The following is a 19200-nucleotide window of genomic DNA, read 5'->3' as shown; positions in this document are numbered from 1 at the left end:
AGCTGATTTTCTATTCATTCAAAAATATTTATTTCATGTCCTTACTGCATGCGGTAGAAAAAGAAAAATAAGATTCATTCTTACCTTTAAGTAGTTTATAATCTACACTTGATCTTAGCCAAAAGGCCGAGAAGTGATAAGTAGTTTATAATCTAATGGGTGAGGTATTCATGTTTATGAGAAACTATAATAAAGTTAGACCAAAAAGTGCCTTGAAAGAAGTATGATGAAATGCTACGGGGCACACAGTGATTAATTCTGATTTGGGGGACTGAGGAGAAATCTAACAGTTTATTGTGGAAGGAATTTTAACATTAACCTGACAAAATTATCTCTGAAGGAAATTTTCTTCTTATATAAACCCTAGAAGTCATGCTTTCCAAAAGTAAATAGGCAGACATCATTAGACATAGACAATGCCTTCCCTCAGTGTTACCATTAATGGTAATGGACAATTCAAAATCCAATTCTTTCACATTGACTCATTACTATTAATGAGACAAAATGAAATGAAATGCCAGCTATTCCTCATGGAAATCAGAAAAGGTGAAAATGAGAAATATGATCTGAGATTTTAATTTGTAAGTCTGAACATAATAAAACAGTACATCCTCTATAATTTATTAGAAAACTTAAGATTTTCTATTGTTTCTTTTTCTTGCAAAATTTAGGCTTCACCTTCCCTCCCTTTCCTTTGAATTCTTCCTCTCAAGGGATTCTGATTAGCTTTAAGGCTACAGGGCACGATGAGATAAGGGCATAATTTTATCTTACTTTATCTTACATTTATTAATTGTTCTCTTAAATGGCTATATTTTAAAATCGACAAAGAACAATTCTAGAAGACAGCTAACATTTTTAGTATATTTATGATAGAAAACAGTGTGCTTGTAATCCATTTGGACTCTACTGAAATTATTTTCTTCCCATGTCCAGGTCTAGATAAACAATCTTTTCTTTTTTTTTCTCCATTATTGCATTCATGTTTTAATTACTAATCTGAATACAATCTAGGGTTTGTTGCTACCAAAATGAGCAGGAGGAAGAATATAGCTTAACCTTGAACCACATCCAACTGGGGCCATCAAATATTTTTAGTCTGAAGCCTGACTATGTTCTCTCGGTTGCTTACATTGGAGGAAATCCCTATATTGTCTAAGGTAAGGATACCAGGTCATTTAGAAGTATCCCTTTCCTACCCAGTACATCTGGAAAAATACATACAGAACAGCTGATGTTCTCTTTAAATCCTTGCAAACATTCTTAATAAGAATTAATGGAAATTATGTTAATTAAAAAAATACATCTATAGGGACACCTGGGTGACTCAGTTGGTTAAGTATCTGACTCTGGATCTCAGTTCAGGTCTTGATATCAGGGTTGTGAGTTCAAGCCCCGAGCTGGGCTCCATGCTGGGCATGGAGCCTACTTAAAAAAAAATAAAAATAAAAATAAAAATACATCTATAGCTAAGATTCATGTTACCTTCACTGGTTATTAGTTGTGCTGTATGTTTTCTTTTCTGTTTCTTTTTTAAAAAATTGTTGCTTCTGGGTTGGTTACCTGTTCTTTTCCTCTTCCTCATCAGACCTCTAATGGACCTCTAAAATCTTAAACTCAAAGAGCCTTTGGCCAGTCCCATTTACCAGCATCAGTACTGTGCATGCTCCATCATCTTTATTGTCCCCAGATTTGAGACTGCTGCCACCTACAGGGAAACCTTCTACTACTTTCATGGTTAGAGGTATGAAAGTGTAAAATGGCTCCCTCCATCCTCCTCGTTAATTTTTTCTTTCAATAATTTCTGCTCTTATCTTTGTAATTTTCATTCTTACACCTTAATGTGCTGTTCTTTTTATGTCTTCTATTGATACTTAGAAAATTTGTTTTCAGGCTTTGTTCTTTGTAACATCTGAGTTGAAGGCTATCCATTCTCCATTTAAGCATAAATTTAACTACATCCCACATAATTTCCTTGCAATATTCTCATTATGTATTCACAAATATTTTTCAATTTCTACTGTGATCTCGTTTGATATATGTGTTAAATATATATTTCTTAATTTAATGTCAATATTTGCCCTTAGCTTCACAGTTTATACGCTTTTAAATTATTTTTAAGGTTACTCTATAGATTACAACACATATCTCTGATTCATTGAAGTTTTATATTAACATGTCTCCTTTACCTGAACAAGACCCTCAGAACGTTTTAACACTATTTATCTCTCTCCCGACTTCATGCTATTGCTATATTTTGCCATATTGTCATACATTTTAGTTATAAACATATATATAACACAAAATTTGTATAACTTTTAAATATTAAATATTTATTTATCTTACCCACATATTTACATTTATTGTTGCTTTATGTTCTTTCTCGCATCTCCAAACTTGCATCTGTGGATCACTGTTCTTCTGACTTTAGAATGTCCATTATCTTCTTTTTAGTGCAAATCTGGTTGACAGATAATCTGTTTCTCTTTGTCTAAAAATATTTTATTTTGCTTTTGTTTTAAGAGGACATGCTACTGGAGCGCCTGGGTGGCTCAGTTGGTTCAGCGTCTGCCTTCGGCTGAGGTCATGATCCCAGGGACCTGGGACTGAGCCCCGCGTCGTTGGGCTCACCACTCAGTGGGGAGCCTGCTTCTCCCTCTCCCTCTGCCTGCCGCTCCCCCTCTCTCTGTCAAATGAATAAAATCTTTAAAAAAATAAAAAAATAAAAGGGCATGCTACTAAGTTTTCCTCCTAACTCTGAAAATGTTCATCCAATGAGTTCTGGGTTCTCTTGTCACTCTGGCTGCTTTTAAGATTTTCTCTTTTACTTCATAGTCCCTCCCCCCACCCCGGAATTGTGGCTTTATGTAGCTAATCAGTTTTACAAAGTGGTAATTAACATCTTTAAATCTTGATTCTTTTACTTTCTCTCTCTGTTTTGGGGCTTCCAATTCCACAGTCTATTTCTAAGTTGAAGCCCTTTGATACCTAAATACTGAACTCCAATTTTTGTCAACTTAAACTGTCAAAATTCTATGTGGTATCACACAAGTCTCCATGGGAATTCATGCAGCAGTATTAGCCTACACCTCAACTGGTAGATAGAGCTAGGAAAAAGCAAGTCCCAGTTTCTGAGCTCACATCTCTTCGTTTCCTTTTTCTCTTGGATCTTGGGCCCTGAATTCTTTGCAGGTTTATTAGCTCTCCCACACTTCCAAATGGGTGTTCTTTTCATATTTTTTTCCAGTTTTCCCAGTTATCATCAAAGGGAGGTTTAGAATGAGTTGTCTATTTGCCATGAAAGGAAATAGAACTCTCTCTTTTCAATCGATATATGACATATACTAATCTTGAATGTTAATAACCATGATTTTTTTACATATATTTATACCTGTCTAGCCACTATCCAGAGAATATATAGAATATTTCTAGCACTCCATTAGATACCTTTGTGTCTGTACCTCAGACTATATGTCCCATCAGATGACTATATTCTGACTTTTATAACCATTGATTAATTTTGTCTGTTTTGAACTTAATATAAATATAAATGGAATGTTACTGAAGATACACTTATGTATCTGACTTTTCCACTGAACATAATATCTATGATATTTACCTATGTTTTTGTATGTGGTAGTCCGATTTTTATATCTGTGTAGTATTTCATTGTGTGAATATACCTCAATATATCTAGTCTCCTCCTGATGGGCATCCAGTCTTAGCTACTTTGAATAAAGTTGCTATGAACATTATGTATGTTACTGTTTTGGGTTTTTTGGGGGGAATGTTTTTTGGTGGCCGGATGTACTCTTTTCTCTTGTGAATGTACCAATAGTGAAACTGCTGAGTTGCATGGAAGGCAAATATTCAGCTTTAGCAGAAACTAACAGTTTTTAAAATAATTTTATCATTTTACATTCCCACGAGCAATGCATGAGATTTCTTCTCATATAGGCTACAGCTATTGTTTTGTAAAATAATTCATCATTTTCTACTCTTCTTCATTTCCTTTGGTTATATAGCTTGCTCACTGTCTAACAAAACTGAGAGTGTGGAACTTATACAGCATTTTTGCTGCTCTGTTCAGTTTCTGCCCCTAACAGTAACTTCTGGTCTTTCAGTTCACATTTCCAAGGATTTGCTTGGTTCAGCCTAACTCTTCTACCTTGCCACTGGGCCAAGTGGGTTTTCTCTTCTTTTCTCTTCTCTTCTTTTTTCGTCTCGTCTCTTTTTCTCTTCTCTTCTCTTTTCTTCTTTCCTTTCCTTTCCTTTCCTTTCTGGGGTTTCACCTCTGACAAATGAGCTCAAGCTAAGGGGGAAAGTTTTGTTTATATATGTGATTCCTACTTCAAGGAGCTGGAGAGGGTACTTTATACCATGTTTATTTTGCCTTCTACCCACAACTTACGTCCATTCTTCAAGACAGGAAAGAATCCAAAATCTCAGAGTCATAGTCTATAGTCAGTTTACCTCCATTTTCTCTTCACAATTCCATATATCTCTATTACTGATACCAACTTGACTATAATTGCTATAAATAACAATAATAGAGAACATTGTGGATATTCTCGATGAATTTTAAATTTTGTAATGACACAGAATGAAGTATTTGTGTGTATTTTGCGTGTTTTTATCAGGTATTTAATGAAGCTGTGTCACTGTCTGGATACTCCTGTGACTAGTTTTCTACCATTTTCTACAAATCCTTAACAAACGTTGATTGATAACTTTTTGGTGAAGAACACATTTCCGGGATTTACAAGGGAGAAGAAAAACCCCACTTCCATGAATCATTGATTTTTACTTTGGCGCATTCATTCCAAATACATCTACCAAGTACAATGTCAGTTTATATATTTCAATATTTAATAGTCTTCTGAAGTCTCTGGTGTGTACACACATTCTATTAAAACCCTGTCGACTATTTACTTTCTCCAATCATTCATATGGGCTTTTTCTTGCCAAATGTTAATGTGACATCTGCTGTACGTAATTCCAGTAAATACCAGGAATTTTTATGCATACAAACAGTTTATCATACATACACCATCAATTTGTTCTGAGACATGTCACTTGTGCAAATAGCCTAGGGGTTTTATTTATTAAGATTTACATCAAGTGAAAACTAAACACTTTAATTCAAAGGTCTTGGATTTTCCCTCCAGATGTTTATAATCTTTCATGCTATTTACTGACCTTGCCAAATTAAGGTTGTGAATTAATTAGCTGTATTCATAAATTCAGAGTAAAGAGAGAATTATTATAAAAGGCTGATAATATATGATATTAGATTTTCATAAAATAAGGAGACAATATAAATTCAATCTGGAAGAAGCAAAACATCATAAAAAAGCAAGATCCTTTTTAAAAATGGTAATGGATACATAAAACCAACCAGGTTCTCATGCTTAGTTTAATGAATTTATGTACTTCAATCACATAAACAAAAACATCCTGTTACATAAATATTGGAATTTGATGACAGATCTTTTAAAAATGCTTTCTTTGTTTTCTACCTCAAGGGAAAGTGTTTTCTCTTATTTTCATTCAACTATCTATTCAACTGCTTGTTCATCAAGCAAATATTTTTTGATCACTTCCCTAAACCTCTAACCTCCTCAAATCAACCTTTCTCTCATAGTATTATGTGCCTTTTAATCATAGAAAGTATACCAGTTATAATATTGCATCTATTTGTGGGATGATTTGGTAATTTTGGGGTTTCTCATGAGATTTTGAGCTCTAGGTAGGTAGGGTCTTTGTTCTATTTTGCTTACCACTACTTCTCCAGAGCTTAAAAGAGTGTTTCACAGAGAAATTGATCAATAAATAAAGTAAGAGATGCTGTATATGAATTAGAGTTTCAAGAAAATCAAGAGATTGTATTTGCCCCAACAACCCCTGGAATTAGGAATACAAAAGGATTATGTACAGATTAGGAGAAAACTGTTTCATGAGAAACAGGAGAAAGCCACTTAAGAAGGGGTAGAAGCAGGTGGTATTATACAGCAGATTTTAATATTAGCCAATGTAAAGATTTTTATTTTGTAGGATAAATAAAGCCCAGGAAAATAAAAATATATTGCAGGATTGAGGTTAATACCATGGTGAACCTCACAGGCAACTCTTAACTGATTGATTCAGAGCCCTAAATTAGACACAAAGATGTATCCTGTGTTCTCTCCATTAATTTTTGCCATAGGTCCAAGGAGCTTATTCTGGTGGTATTCAGTAACTGCTTGTTGCCTGAAATAAAATAGCTCCTTCACATTTTAAATTCCTTAACTGAAGTCTTGAATTGTTATAGAAGGAGACCATAGAAGCATGAGTTTTGGTTAGCTCATTTCAACCCTCTCTGTACCTGGTTTCCATAAAATAATTCTTACAGAGACTACTCTCCTATTAATACTTTCTCTTTCTCTCTGTCTTTCTTTATATACACATACCTATATACATATAATACACAGCACACACACATATATATGTATTTACATACATGTGTATATATAGAGAGATGAATACATACATGTGTTTTTTAAAAAGAGTTTATTAGGAGGATGACTGAAGATGTACAGTAATCTCTCCCCTTCCTGAGACCCCAGTGCAGTTAACAGCAACAAAAGAACAGGAATCATAAACCTACAATGGTGAAGATGATGGATGGAAAACTGCAGGGGATATCGATCATTGAAGGCTCCTCAACATATTAAACTCCTTCCTTAAAGTTGGATTATTTCCCACATTTAGAAATCTGTCTTTTCAAGGTAAAAGCAGGAATTCCCCCTCTCTCTAGAATCCCTTGCAGCTGCACTCCTTTGGGCAGAACCAAACCTTCATCTTTCTCTTCTCATATTTCACCCCTTTCCCCCGACTCCTGTACTGCCTTCTTATTTCCAACTCCAATTCTGTCTCTATCTCTCTGACTTATGCTTTCTGGAACATTTCCTCAATTCTTCAACCAGTAGAATAGCTTCAGGAAGGGAAGTTTGGGTGAAATTTAGCTTGTTCCTCATTTTAAGTTTTTTAAAAGTGTTACTGTATGTGTGATGTAAATACATTTACTCTAATTAAATGTTGGGCATTGACTTTTGATGGAATTTTTTCTTATTTTTTATGTGAATAAGGCTAGCTCAGATTGAGGCCTGACTGGATGACTGAGAGTCTTATTTATATTTATATAAATTTATATTTTGTCCCATTTACTTATCTTCTCTGTCTCTCCCACTCTCTCTCTCTCTCGAGTGTGCACGCACGTGTGTATTACAGAGTATATTTGAAGGGAATTTTTAAAACTTATGAAAATAAGTTATTTGGGTAGAAGTTATACTGAATATAGACAGTTGAGAGAAAGAATATTTATGACAGAGAAATTCAACTATGCATGCTTTTTTTTTTCCCCTAAGGAAAAGAGTAGTTTTTCGCTAAAGCAGCATCTCCCAAACTTTTTGGTCTCTGGGCCCCTAAAATTTTCCTTTTATGTGGGGTGTAATGTAAATGACTGCTATCAAAATTATACTCTCAGAAATTTAAATAAAGAAAAACTTTAAAATACATATGTATCAATTCATTTGAAAATAGGCAAAGTGAACTCATTTTATGTTAGCAAAGTAACATTTTTATGAAGAAATAACTCTTTTCCAAAGGAAAAAAATAATCATGATTGGAGTGGCATTTTTGCAAATCTCTTAAATGTCTTACTTGCTAGAAGACAGATGGGTTCTTAGGTCTGCTTCTGTACTTGGTCTTCTGAGGTATCACATGTTAGACAGCCTCTAAGAACCTCCCCAGTACGTTCCTGGAAGAGTGCAAAAGGCAAATAACATCGTAGTGTTACAATAAAAATAGTTTTGATTTTGCAGACCTAATTGAGAGAGAATCACTGTCCTAAAGTGAAATGTCAGTCTGTTCCAGAATACCAAAGAGCACAGTGAAGAACAATATGGAATTGAATTTTATTTGCCTTGGTTCAGAATACCTGAATTTGCAAGTAGGCCACAAAAGATATTAAAATTTTAGCAACTTTTACTTAAGTCTTTTTTTTTTAAATTTTATTATGTTATGTTAGTCACCATACAATACATCATTAGTTTTTGATGTGGTGATCCACGATCCATTGTTTTCGTATAACACCCAGTGCTCCATGCAGTACGTGCCCTCCTTAATACCCATCACTGGGCTAACCAATCCCCCCACCGCCCTCCCCTCTAAAACCCTCAGTTTGTTTTTCAGAAAACCCTCAGTTTGTTTCTCAGAGTCCATAGTATCTCATGGTTCGGTCTCCCCCTCCGATTTCCCCCCCTTCATTTTTCCCTTCCTTCTCCTAGTGTCCTCCATGCTATTCCTTATGTTCCACAAATAAGTGAAACCATATAATTGACTTTCTCTGCTTGACTTATTTCACTTAGCATAATCTCCTCCAGTCCCATCCATGTTGATGTAAAAGTTAGGTATTCATCCTTTCTGATGGCTGAGTAATATTCCATTGTATATATGGACCACATCTTCTTTATCCATTCATCTGTTGAAGGGCATCTCGGCTCTTTCCACAGTTTGGCTATTGCGGACATTGCTGCTATGAACACTGGGGTGCATATGGCCCTTCTTTTCACTACATTTGTGTCTTTGGGGTAAATACCCAGGAGTGCAATTGCTGGGTCATAGGGTAGCTCTATTTTTAATTTTTTGAGGAACCTCCACACTGTTTTCCAAAGTGGCTGTACCAACTTGCATTCCCACCAACAGTGTAAGAGGGTTCCCCTTTCTCCACAACCTCTCCAACATTTGTTGTTTCTTTCCCTATCCATTTTGGCCATTCTAATTGGTGTAAGGTGGTATCTCAATGTGGTTTTGATTTGAATTTCCCTGATGGCTAATGATGATGAACATTTTTTCATGTGTCTGTTAGCCATTTGTATGTCTTCTTCAGAGAAGTGTCTTTTCATATCTTCTGCCCACGTTTTGACTTGATTCTTTGTTTTTTGGGTGTTGAGTTTGAGAAGTTCTTTATAGATTTTGGATACCAGCCCTTTATCTGTAGTGTCATTTGCAAATATCTTCTCCCATTCTGTGGGTTGCCTCTTTGTTTTGTTGACTGTTTCCTCTGCTGTGCAGAAGCTTTTTATCTTGATGAAGTCCCAAAAGTTCATTTTTGCTTTTGTTTCACTAGCTTTTGGAGATGTATCTTGAAAGAAGTTGCTGTGGCTGATGTTGAAGAGGTTACTGCCTATGTTCTCTTCTAGGATTTTGATGGATTCCTGTCTCACATTGAGGTCTTTCATCCACTTTGAGTTTATCTTTCTGAAGGGTGTTAACGAATGGTCGAGTTTCATTCTTCTGCATGTGGCTATCCAATTTTCCCAGCACCATTTATTGAAGAGACTGTCTTTTTTCCATTGCATGTCTTTTCCTGCTTTGTCAAAGATTATTTGATCATAGAGTTGAGGGTCCATATCTGGGTTCTCTATTCTGTTCCATTGGTCTATATGTCTGTTTCTGTGCCAGTACTATGCTGTCTTGGTGATCACTGATTTGTAATATAGCTTGAAATCGGGCAACGTGATGTCCCCAGCTTTGTTTTTCTTTTTCAACATCTCCTTGGTGATTCGGGGTCTTTTCTGATTCCATACAAATTTTAGGATTGTTTGTTCCAGCACTTTGAAAAATGTCATTGGAATTTTGATCGGGATGGCATTGAAGGTACAGATTGCTCTGGGTAGCATAGACATTTTAACAATGTTTATTCTTCCGATCCATGAGCATGGAATATTTTTCCATCTTTTTGTGTCTTCTTCAATTTCTTTCCTGAGTGTTCTGTAGTTCCTGGAGTATAGATCCTTTACCTCTTTGGTTAGGTTTATTCTGAGGTATCTTATGGTTTTTGGTGCTATTGTAAATGGAATCATTTCTCTAATTTCTCTTTCTACAGTTGCGTTGTTAGTGTGTAAGAAAGCAACTGATTTCTGTGCATTGATATTGTATCCTGCCACATTCCTAAATTGCTGTATGAGTTCTAGTAATTTGGGGGTGGAGTCTTTTGGGTTTTCCACATAAAGTATCATGTCGTCTGCGAAAAGAGAGAGTTAGACTTCTTTGCCAATTTGAATACCTTTTATTTCTTTTTGTTGTCTGATTGCTGTTGCTAGGACTTCTAGTACTATGTTGAACAATAGTGGTGAGAGTGGGCATCCTTGACGTGTTCCTGATCTTAAGGGAAAGGCTCTCAGCTTTTCCCCATTGAAGATGATATTCGCTGTAGATTTTTCATAGATGGATTTTATGAACTTGAAGAATGTTCCCTCTATCCCTATACTCTGAAGAGTTTTAATCAGGAAAGGATGCTGTATTTTGTCAAAAGCTTTTTCTGCATCAATTGAGAGGACCATATGGTTCTTCTCCCTCCTCTTATTAATGTGTTCTATCACATTGATTGATTTGCAAATGTTGAACCACCCTTGCATCCCGGGGATAAATCCCACTTGGTCGTGGTGGATGATCCTTTTAATGTATTGTTGGATCCTATTAGCTAGGATTTTGTTGAGGATTTTGGAATCCATATTCATCAGGGATATCGGTCTGAAATTTTCCTTTTTGATGGGGTCTTTGCCTGGTTTGGGGATTAAGGTAATGCTGGCCTCATAGAATGAGTTTGGAAGTTTTCCTCCTATTTTTTGAAACAGCTTCAGTAGAATAGGTATTATTTCTTCTTTGAATGTTTGGTAGAATTCCCCAGGGAATCCATCAGGCGCTGGACTCTTGTTTTGTGGGAGGTTTTTGATCACTGCTTCAATCTCATTACTGGTTATTGGCCTATTCAGGTTGTCAATTTCTTCCTGTTTCAGTCCTGGCAACTTATAGGTTTCCAGGAAGGCCTCCATTTCATCCAGATTGCTCAGTTTAGTGGCATATAGTTGTTGATAATAATTTCTAATAATTGTTTCTATTTCCTTGGTGTTAGTAGTGATCTCTCCCCTTTCATTCATAATTTTATTAATTTGGGTCCTTTCTCTTTTCTTTTGGATAAGTCTGGCTAGTGGTTTATCGATCTTATTAATTCTTTCAAAGAACCAACTTCTAGTTTTGTTGATCTGATCTACTGTGTTTCTGGTTTCTAATTCATTGATCTCTGCTTTAATTTTAATTATTTCTCTTCTAATGCATGGCTTAGGCATTGTTTGTTGCTTTTTCTCTAGTTCTTTAAGGTGTAGAGTTAGTTGGTGAATTCGGGATTTTTCTATTTTTTTGAGTGAGGCTTGGATGGCTATGTATTTCCCCCTTAGGACCGCCTTTGCAGTATCCCATAGGTTTTGGACTGATGTGTTTTCGTTCTCATTGATTTCCATGAATTGTTTAAGTTCTTCTTTGATTTCCTGGTTGACCCAAACATTCTTGAGCAGAGAGGTCTTTAGCTTCCAAGTGTTTGAATTTCTGCCAAATTTTTTCTTGTGATTGAGTTCCAGTTTTAAAGCACTGTGGTCTGAGAATATGCAGGGAATAATCTCAATCTTTTGGTATCGGTTGAGACCTGATTTGTGACCCAGTATGTGGTCTATTCTGGAGAAAGTTCCATGTGCGCTCGAGAAGAATGAGTATTCTGTTGTTTTAGGGTGGAATGTTCTGTAAATATCTATGAGGTCCATCTGGTCCAATGTATCATTCAAAGCTCTTGTTTCCTTGTTGATTTTCTGCTTAGATGATCTGTCCTTTGCTGAGAGTGGAGTATTGAGGTCTCCTACAATTAACGTATTGTTATCAATATGACTCTTTATTTTGGTTAACAGTTGGCTTATGTAGATGGCTGCTCCCATGTTGGGGGCATAGATACTTACAATTGTCAGATCTTCTTGTTGGATAGACCCTTTAAGAATGATAAAGTGTCCTTCTGTGTCTCTAATTACGGACTTTAGTTTAAAATCTAATTTGTCTGATATAAGAATTGCTACCCCAGCTTTCTTTTGAGGTCCACTGGCATGGAAGGTGGATCTCCATCCCTTCACTTTCAGTCTGGATGTATCTTTAGGTTCAAAATGAGTCTCTTGTAGGCAGCATATGGATGGGTCCTGTCTTGTTATCCAATCTGCAACCCTGTGCCGTTTTATGGGAGCGTTTAGGCCATTCACGTTGAGAGTGATTATTGAAAGATATGAATTAATTGTCATCATGTTGCCTGTGAAGACGTTGTTTTTATAGATTGTCCCTGTAAATTTCTGTTGTGTATCACTCTTGGGGTCTTTCTCCTTTTATAGAACCCCCCTTAATATTTCTTGCAGGGCCGGCTTAGTGGTCACATATTCTTTCAGTTTCTGCTGGTCATGGAAGCTCTGCATCTCTTTATCCATTCTAAATGAAAGCCTTGCCAGATAAAGTATTCTTGGCTGCATGTTCTTCTCATTTAGTACCCTGAATATGTCTTGCTAGGCCTTTTTGGCTTGCCAGGTCTCTGTGGATAGGTCTGATGTTATTCTGATGTTCCTCCCTCTGTACGTAAGGAATCTCTTCCCCCTAACTGCCCTTAAGATGGTTTCCTTGGTTCTAAGATTTGCAAGTTTTACTATTACATGCCGGGGTGTTGACCTGTTTTCCTTGATCTTGGGAGGGGTCCTCTCTGTCTCTAGGACGCGAATGTTTGTTTCATTCCCCAGATTAGGGAAGTTCTCAGCTACGATTTGCTCAAATACATCTTCTAGTCCTCTCTCTCTCTCCACTCCCTCCGGGATTCCTATTATTCTGACATTGGAATGCTTCATGGTGTCACTTATTTCTCTGATTCTATTTTCATGGATTCTGAGTTGTTTTTCCCTGGCCTCCTCTTTTCCCTTTTTATCTATTATATTGTCTCCCAGGTCGCTTATTCGTTCTTCTGCCTCAGTTACCCTAGCTGTTAGATTATCTAGATTGGATTGGATCTCATTGATAGCATTTTTAAGTTCTGCCAATTCAGCTTTCATTTCTGCCCTTAGAGACTCTATGTTGCCATTAATTGATTTCTCCATTCTAGCCATTGTCTTCACAATTGCTAGCCTGAATTCCATCTCCGACATCTTGGTTTTATCTGCATCCATTTGTAAATCTGCAGCATAAGTCATAATCTCTGAGTCTTTTCTATTTTGGGGGCTCCTCCTACTAATCATTCTGTTGATGGATGTTTGAGGGAATGTATAGAGTCCAAATTATTGACCAGAACCCAAGCAAGATGCACCTGTTTTCTTGGGACCTTAGGGTTGTTGGCCTCTTGTTTTCCCAGCCTGTCTTCTGTGGGAGGGGCCTGCCGAGCTGTTACTCAGGCAACCCTGTTTGGGCGGAGCTGCCCTGCCCCCCTGTGACGGGGGATGGGCTCAGTGGGAATCAGTTTTTGGGGCTTTTGTTCTCTGGCAGCTTTCCCTGGCGGCTTTCCGCGTCTCTTCTGCAAGTCAGAGCAGAACAGACCGTTTCCAACCCTCTGCCTCAGAGCAGAGAGACCTCAGTCTGTTCTTCAGTGAGCTCTCCAGGCCACACCGTCTCCGTTTCTCTCCGTGCTGCTATAAACTGCAGCGTCCTGGGTTGTGCGCCCCTCCGCAGTGCCCCCAGTCCTGCCTCCAGGTCGGAACACGTCTCTGCCCTTTGTGCTTCTAAGACCGCCAGCCACTCCCAGTTCGCCCACGTGACCCTGCCACTCCAGGTTTCCGCCCCGGGGGCTGCCCTAAAGTCCTTTCCTCGCTGCTACTGGTCTGCGAGTCTGTGCCCCGTCCCCAGAGCGCGAGGCTGTCGCTCACCGGTGGTGTAGGATCCCCACGGCCAGGGACCCTCCCGCTGCCGTTTATCCTCCGATATCTGCCCGCAGAATCAGGGCTCCCCTCTTTGTACCTCAAAACCAACCACCTGCGATATTCTGTTTGTAGAGATCCAGATCTTCTTACATCTCAGGCTGATTTCGTGGGTGTTCACAGTGGTCTGGTAGATATCCAGCTCAATTCCGGGGACCAGTTGAAATAGGGTCCCCTACTCCTCCGCCATCTTTCCTTCCCTCCTTTTACTTAAGTCTTGATGGGCTGTCTTCCTTGGTAAACTAATTGAAGTCTTAACCTATACTATTGACAGGTGTTCTTTACCTTCTGTGTTATTTGCCTAAATAAAAGTGATCCTGCTTCTTACTAGAATAATTTTCTGTGCTTTATGTCACTCTTATTATGTCTGTGATAGTGAAGGAAGAAACAAAAAACACAAAAAACTAAGGTTCTTCACTTATTGAAGAGCTAAGATACTTTACAATAGTATTACCTTTTATATGTATTTTTATTTCTTTTTATTATTAACATATAATATATTATTTGTTTCAGGGGAACAGGTCTGTGATTCATCAGTCTTACACAATACACAGAGCTCCCCACAACACATACCTTCCCCAATGTCCATCACTCAGCCACCCTATCCCTTTTATATGTATTTTTAAATGTTTTATTGTCCATTTGATAAAATAGGTAACCAAGTGATTTCTCAGCCACTTGCAATTCTTTTTAAAAAATTTTTTAAAAACACTTTATTTAGAAACAAATAATACATTATATGTTAATTTTTAAAAAAGATTTTATTTATTTATTTGAAAGAGAGAAAGCAGAGAGGGAGATGAAAAGAGAGAAACAGACTCCCCGCTGAGCAGAGAGCTTGACTTGGGGCTTGTTCTCAGGATCCTGAGATCGTGAGCTGAGCCAAAGACATATGCTTAACCTACTGAACCACCCAGGCGCCCCAGTCACTTGCATTTCTTAATCAGCCAAGTAAACAAATCTGTGAAAATATTTTTGAAATCTGCATTCACAAAATAAATAAATTTAGAAAAAAATAAAATATTTTAGGATACCTATTACATGTAAAAATATCTTTGAAATTTCCCAGAAAGCTTCTGGAAAATCACAAATACATGTTTCTTTTTTTTCTTTTTTTTAACTTCAAAAAAAGAGAGATATTAGAAATAATTAAGTTTGTCTCTGGATATTATATTATAGTGGAAAAGTTTCTATGTCTTCAAGGAAGGAACAGAAATCTTTGCCAATCCCTTTCCTTTGTGGTCATGTTCTTGTTTCAGAGGTTTAGGTATGAATTAGTGTATAATTTTTGCTAATCTACCTACGTTATAGTTTATTTAGGGATAGTTACTCTAAAAGCATGTTTTTCAAACAACTTTAACTGTGATTCACAATACATTTTTACATTTTGATGTAACACACACACTCATAAATATTCACCACTGAAAAAAACATTTTATGAAATACTACTAGCCTATACATTTGAGATATACTTCTATTCTAGTCCATTCTATATGCTGATTTGACTCAATTTAATTCTATTTTTTTTAGACAAAAACTGGTTGCAAGCCACTGAACTGATTTGACAATCCACTATTGGGTTGTGAATTCTAGATTGAAAAACATTTCATCAAAGAAACTTTTTATTGATAATCTTACCTTTCCCTGTCATGCAAATTTTCATACTTTTTTTAACAATGAAAAGGTGGGGATAGTACATCAGCAACCAGTCTGTGACATCATGTCGTGCCTGTGATCTGTTTTTTCTTTTCCCTTACTACAGAGTGATAGAAGCAACCACATGATAAACCATAAGAAAGGCCATCTAAAATGTGGATCTAATCTGGATCAGCAGATCCAAGGGACTGTTTACTTTTCCTTTTCCTCTGGGCAACTCAGAGTAAAAGGAAAGTTACATGCTAAACTAATTTCAGACACTGCACTCTTCTCCGGCAAATGAATCCATTAAAATCTAGGGAGCACCCGCTGACCTGTGCACATTGCTATTCAATGCTGACTCAATATTTTTAGGGAGAGAGTGGAACAAAAGCTTGTATTTTAATAATATCTACTAATCATGTGTCCTAGCAGCTGTTTTATTTTTGCTGACATGGCAGAGAAAACAGTACCTCATCCTTGGAAAGTATGAGTCTCTGTTGGAGAATTGTACAATTCCGGGTGTTCCTGAACTTTATGCATTTCTCAGAGCATGCCAAGACCAGCATGAAGCGCTCTCCTTTTCTTTCCCACTACGGGGTTCAGCACCTAAGTCTGTCTTCCTTTCTCTTCATTTGTATCACCACCCACTGTCATGTGACATTCCCCAGAGTGGCTGCCTGAAGATTTTTAATAAAAAGTGTTACTGAGAAGACAGACTTGAGCATAACACATTAAAATATAAATATGGCAACGTGACAGTAATGTAAGGACTTTTCTTTTAGCAGTTCTTGTAGTCATTATCCTAAGTGTCTTTTTTTTTTTTTTTTAAGATTTTATTTACCTATTTGAGAGAGACAGAAAGAGCATGAGCAGAGAGACAGAGAAGCAGACTCCTAACTGAGCAGGGAGCCCGATGCGGGGCTCGATCCGAGGACCCTGTGATCATAACCGGAGCTGAAGGCAGACGCTTAAGTGAATGAGCCACCCAGGCGCCCCTATCCTAAGTTTCTTAATGACAACAGGACGTTTACAAATAGCTTTCCGGTCTTCCTTTCTATTTTGAAGGGTAGAATACATCCACCCTTCTCCTCCCTTAGTTCCTGGCTCTTTTCTGGATTGCTCACTCATATTTTATTTGTTCATCCTGAAATATCTACTGCAATTCATAGGTTTCATTTTGTATCCAAGTATCCACTTATGTCAAGTAAGTAGTTTTATTTCTGGGGACCACCAGTGTATTTCCCACATGACTGAACCCTATATATATTTACTCCATCCTCATGAAATGTCTCATGGCTGTCTTTATTCACAATCATATTTTTATATTATATTTGCTCTTTTTGTAACCACAAAGGTTAAAACTAGTGATTTCCTCAAATGCATTTTTCTTCAAATATAATCTTAAGTGGAAAAGCAATATATAAACCCAATAAAAAAGGAGCGTTTCTTTTTGAGATCTCCTCAAAAAGAAGAGTTCTGGAGTCCATTCCTATACAGTCACCTCATCCCCAGTACATATCCCTATGGAATTCCTAAGACTTTGCAGCTGACCTAAAACCCACAAATACATATATGTGAGCACACACATACTAATGTGTCTAAACAGATTCCATTGCTACTATGTGATATTAAAGCTTTTTTTAAAAAAGAAGGAAAGATAAGACACATCAGTTTCTGGTTAGGTATTTAATCACTACTACTCAATTTAAAATCACTACTAAATCACTACTAAATTGAAAGCTCACGAATAAAAACTTTATGGACCCACAAGGGACAATGAGAATAGGAGAGGGAGCTGCAGATGAAATATTTCTGCAAATCTTTGGAAGACAAAAACCAGATGGAGAAGTGATAGCTGAGCCTAGAAATCTAAAAAAAGAAAAACAAAAGAAAAGCTACAGTTTAAGAACCTGAAGAGGCTTTACCTAAGGATGATAGTAAAAATATTTCATGATCTGTATAGCATGGGCTCTACCAGTAAATTTATGTTGTATCTGGACTAGGTGAAAAATACCAACCCTGAGAAAGCCAATGACAATAAGCATTTCTAGTAAGTTTTCTTTATGGCAGTACCCACTGCCTCTGGCAGAGAGGTGTGAAATATGGCCCAGAAAACTTGGGAGCTAGTTTTAAGTTTGTCTAGTGAGTGGTTACTTAATGTAGCACTTACTATGGTATGTATATAGCACTCACTATGTGCTAATAAGCACATTCTTGGTGCTTTACAGAAAATAGAGTTTTACTTCTATAATAGAACCTAAGAGTAGAATATTAATGTTATCTCTTTACAGCTAAGGAAACTGAGGCACAGAAAGTTTAACTTGCTCAAGGTCACCCATATAGTAAGTGGGGGTACTATGATTCAAACCCGGGGCAGTCTGTCTCCATTCTCTTAATGACTGATATGTTGCCTCCTTTTTTCTCAGGAGAATTTGAATGGAAAAGGCTATTTCTAAGGGAATTTATGCATAGCAGAAAGTAGAGTCCAAGGAAGGAGCTGAAAACAAAGGGATTGAGTTAATTTCTTTACTCTGAATCGCGTGGCCTTTAGACCCACTTTGTTCTCAGGATAATGGCATGGACATATTACCTCCTCCCACCTCAATATGAACACACATACTGACAGGGGATTGGAGGATGTGTGCCCAAAGAAACAAAACATCTTAAGAGGAAAGATGCTCACATGTAATTCAGGGAGTCTCATGGGGAAAAAGTCAGATATTAAGTAGACCATCAATTAACAATCCTCACCTTATCAAACTTTATTGGCTTATCCTTAAATTAAAAAGACCAGAAAAATTTCACTAAGAATTTGAGGAATAGTTTCAATATGAAGAAGATACTACCAATCCTATTAATTGTTATAATTACTCAGAATGAGATAGATGAAGCCAAAGACAACAATTAGTAATATCCTCAAAATGATGTTGTATCTACAAACAAGATCTGAATTCTATGACACAGGTATTTTAAGAAAACAAGAAACAGCTCTTAAAAAATAAAAATACATGAGAAATTTTAGGATTTCAGTAAATGGGTTGAAATATAAATTGAGTTGAGGTCTCAGAAAGTAAAACACAACAGCAAAGTGATCAAACAGAAGACCCAAACATAAGAACAACTCTCCTGAACTCTTATTTCCATTTGTTAACCCATATATGTTCTTGCATTTTCTTTGTGGACCAACACATGCATAAAAATAATTTCAGTATAATCTTATGCTTTCTAAATCCTCTCCCCACTTTTGTTTTCTATTCTATTGCTTAGGCTAAGATTTTCAGTACAATGTTGAATAGTAAGAACAATAAGATAAATCCTTACTATCTTTCTCATTTTAACAGTAATGTTTTCTGATATGTCATTTGCAAGTATCTTTTCCCATTCTGTCGGTTGTCATTTGGTTTTGTTAACTGTTTCCTTTGCTGTGCAAAAGCTTTTTATCTTGATGAAGTCCCAATAGTTCATTTTTACCCTTGCTTCCCTTGCCTTTGGCGATGTTTGTAGGAAGAAGTTGCTGCAGCTGAGGTCAAAGAGGTTGCTGCCCGTGTTCTTCTCTAGGATTTTGATGGACTCCTTCTCACATTTAGGTCTTTCATGCATTTGGAGTCTATTTTTGTGTGTGGTGTAAGGAAATGGTCCAGTTTCATTCTTCTGCATGTGGCTGTCCAATTTTCTCAACACCATTTGTTGAAGAGACTGTCTTTCTTCCATTGGACAATCTTTCCTGGTTTGTCAAAGATTCATTGACCATAGAGTTGAG

General features: G+C 36.9%; 1 pseudogene; it reads right to left on the bottom strand.

Moving 5' to 3' along the window:
* Nucleotides 1–48: 48 nt before the first annotated feature.
* Nucleotides 49–138, bottom strand: LOC118527945 (U2 spliceosomal RNA; annotated as a pseudogene).
* Between the last annotated feature and the right edge of the window lie 19062 nt (nucleotides 139–19200).

The sequence above is a fragment of the Halichoerus grypus genome, chromosome 14 (assembly GCF_964656455.1).
Source record: "Halichoerus grypus chromosome 14, mHalGry1.hap1.1, whole genome shotgun sequence".
Classification (NCBI taxonomy): Eukaryota; Metazoa; Chordata; class Mammalia; order Carnivora; family Phocidae; genus Halichoerus; species Halichoerus grypus.
Note: the sequence above shows the minus strand (reverse complement) of the source record. Positions and strands in the feature narration are given on the sequence as shown.